Source organism: Coenobita brevimanus, chromosome 77, assembly GCF_032717465.1.
Source record: "Coenobita brevimanus isolate Jiangsu-jjx chromosome 77, ASM3271746v2, whole genome shotgun sequence".
NCBI classification, from domain to species: domain Eukaryota; kingdom Metazoa; phylum Arthropoda; class Malacostraca; order Decapoda; family Coenobitidae; genus Coenobita; species Coenobita brevimanus.
This window is the reverse complement of record NC_137030.1, coordinates 358599-361903: the sequence shown is the minus strand read 5'-3', so window position 1 is coordinate 361903 and position 3305 is coordinate 358599.

Sequence of the window (3305 nt, the reverse complement as noted above, 5' to 3'; positions counted from 1 at the left end):
GATTTTGTTTTACTAATCAAGGATAGGAAGATTTTTCTTCATTTTAGGTTCTGTTTGGGACTTTTCTTGTATTTTTAAAAGTGTTTTTTTATGGGTAAGTTTATTATTTATCTATATCTTTCAGTCTGTCTACCTATCTATCCATCCATCTATTTTTTTTTTTTTTTTTAATGTGTCCGACTCTGGGCATAGGGTTCACAGCCTGTTCCCAAGGCCCAGTAGTCCTCCTACATACCATACACCTCTACATGTCACCACTTCGGCGCCAACACCCACCGTCCAGATCGAATACATGCTAGGGCTGTCTTATACAGGAATGGTGTATTGGTATTAGCGGGGGTATTTTTATGACATGTCGGCGGGTCTCCTGGTAGAACAGTGAGCCTGCTGTTATGAAATTCAAATCCTTAAACTGTTCCCTGCCCCAGCGGGGATTCGAACCTGGGTTCGGTAGGACTGCAGGCCACCTCATTCATCAGGCCATTCATTCATCAATACCTATTGTCCCGGAAAATGCTACAATTTGCCTTGACCTGGAGTATTTAATACCAGGTAAACGCAGTACACGTATATACATGTTATATTCGGTATAAAAATAATTTACGTGTACCGGTAACGTGTATGTTTAAAATCCATGTTCATTGTATTCACATGAGAATTGATGGTGAGTATGAATATGTATCGCAACAAACCGAAGACGTTTTAAGTAGATTTTTCTCACGCGTCAAGCAGAATGTCTTCTTAACGATGCAGGGATTTTAATAGCTTTGACGGTAATTCCTTTTAAAGCTTCCAGTTCACCATCAGAAGAGTTTGCCCAGAAAAAGACATCTTCCAAATTCGACGGGGGGGGGGGGGAAGGGGGTGGCTGCCATCCCCCATCCCCTCGCCTCGTACTCCTAGGCTCAGTCCAGATATTTAAAGCAAGGGTGACCAGCCTTACTTATCCTTGAGTAGCGTTATATGAGCAATAAACCCCAACATCCCTCAGATGAAAACCCTTACAGGCTCCATCCTGGGTCATTTGATTATATGTTTACCACCAGCGTTGTAAATGATTTTCGGTGTTACAGGAAACCACATGGGTTGTCACTCAGTGTGGCATCACCTAAAGACAGCACTGCGTCGAAAGGAAGATGGAGGGAGGGAGAGAAGGTAGGTGGAGGGAGGGAAGGAAGATGAAGGGAGAGATGGATGATAGAGGGAGTTGGCAGGAGACAGGAAGAGGGAGGGAGGGAAGGAAAGTAGATGCAGGGAGGGAAGGAAGATGAAGGGAGAGAAGGAAGATTGGAGGGAGGGAAGGGAGATGGAGGAAGGGAAAGAAGATGGAGGGAGGGAAGGAAGATGGAGGGAGGGAAGGGAGATGGAGGGAGGGAAGGAAGATGGAGGGAGGGAAGGGAGATGGAGGAAGGGAAAGAAGATGGAGGGAGGGAAGGAAGGTGGAGGGAGGGAAGGAAGATGGAGGGAGGGAAGGAAGGTGGAGGGAGGGAAGGGAGATGGAGGGAGGGAAGGGAGATGGAGGGAGGGAAGGAAGATGGAGGGAGGGAAGGAAGATGGAGGGAGATAGGGAAGATGGAAAGAGGGAAGGAAGATGGAGTGAGGAAAGGTAGATAGAGGGAGGAGAGGAAAATGGAGGGAAGAAAGAAGATAGAGGGAAGAACGGTAAAAAGAGAGAGAGAGAGAGAGAGAGAGAGAGAGAGAGAGAGAGAGAGAAAGTAGATGGAGGGAGGAGTGGAAAATGGAGGGAAGAAGATATAGGGAAGAACGGTAAAAGAAGAGAGAGAGAGAGAGAGAGAGAGAGAGAGAGAGAGAGAGAGAGAAGGGCTGAGGAGAGGGGGGGGGGAGCTGGGGATAAAACCTGGTGGGCGGGCCCGTGGGGGGTGGGGGAAGACCGCGCTCTCCAAGGTGGTGTTAAGAGGGAGGGAAATTGGATCGTAGAGTAATTCCCTCTATGATTGCATAATGGATTTCTGTAGAGAATATATGAAAGGAAGTAGGAATAGTTACATCTGACCCATGAGAACAAAGCTGTATAACATTAATTTTACTGTACAGAGTTGTGTATTACTGTATTATTATGTCATACTGAAGGGGCCGAGGCAAATAGGCTAAAGAACCTCTCACCCGCCGTCTGCCTTTGTTTTAACATCTTACAGACTTATCATCCAGTCACAAATGCAAGTACAGAAACATACATACTAAATATTATTTCTTACATTTTACGTAATATGCTATTATCATTTCCCTGTAGTTATTATCGTTAGTTATTGTGTAGATCAGATATTCATTCTTAGATCTTTAGTTGAAAAGTTTCTGGAGAAGGGAAAGAAGTTGCATGCGGCCTTCATGGATTTGGAAAAAGCATACGACAGCGTGGATAGACAAGGACTGTGGAAAGTATTGAGAATATATAGAGTAGATGGGAAGTTGTTGAAGGCCGTGGAGAGTATGTATGAGGGTGCTAAGGCTGCAGTGCGTGTGGATAGTGAACTGAGTGAATTTTTCTATTTGAAGTATGGATTGAAACAAGGACGTGTCATGTCTCCGTGGTTGTTCAGTCCGTGTATGGATGGAGTTATAAAAGGGATACAAGGTAAGGTAGATGATGTTGGAGCGGCTCTAATGAGAGAGGGCACTGTTTAGAAGCTCCTTGTACTGTTGTGTGCAGATGATACTGTGTTGTTAAGTGAAGACGAAGGGGAGCTGCAAGGGTTGGTGGATGAGTTTGGGAGTGTGTGTAAGAAACGGAATCTAAAGGTGGATGTAAGGAAGAGTAAAGTTTTGGTCTTTGAGAGAAGTCAGTGAATGTAGAGTGAGGTTGGATGAGGAGGAAATGGAAAATGTGAGTGCGTTTAAGTACTTGGGTAGTGTGATGAGTAAGGATGGAAGTTTAGAGGGTGAAGTGCTTGAAAGGGTACAACAGGGAAGAAAGGTTGCTGGTTCCTTGAAAGCAGTGATAAGAAACAGAGAAGTGAGCGTGGAAGTGAAAGTTACTATTTGACAGTATTGTGATACCAACTCTAACGCATGGAAGTGAAGCTTGGACCTTGTTGGAGGGACAGAAGTCAAGAGCGAGAGCAGTGGAAATGAGTTATTTGAGAGGAGCATGTGAAGTCATACGGAGAGACAGACTGACAAATGAGGAAGTGAAGGAACGTTGTGGTGTGGATGTGGATGTGGTATGCCAGAGTCACACTGCAGGTACGACTTGTCGCAAACTTGAAAATCGCGAAACCAGTCCCCGACCACAGATGTCTCCGAGCAGTCATGCCACTGATCGGTTATCGGTGGTCGCCCAGTGTCCG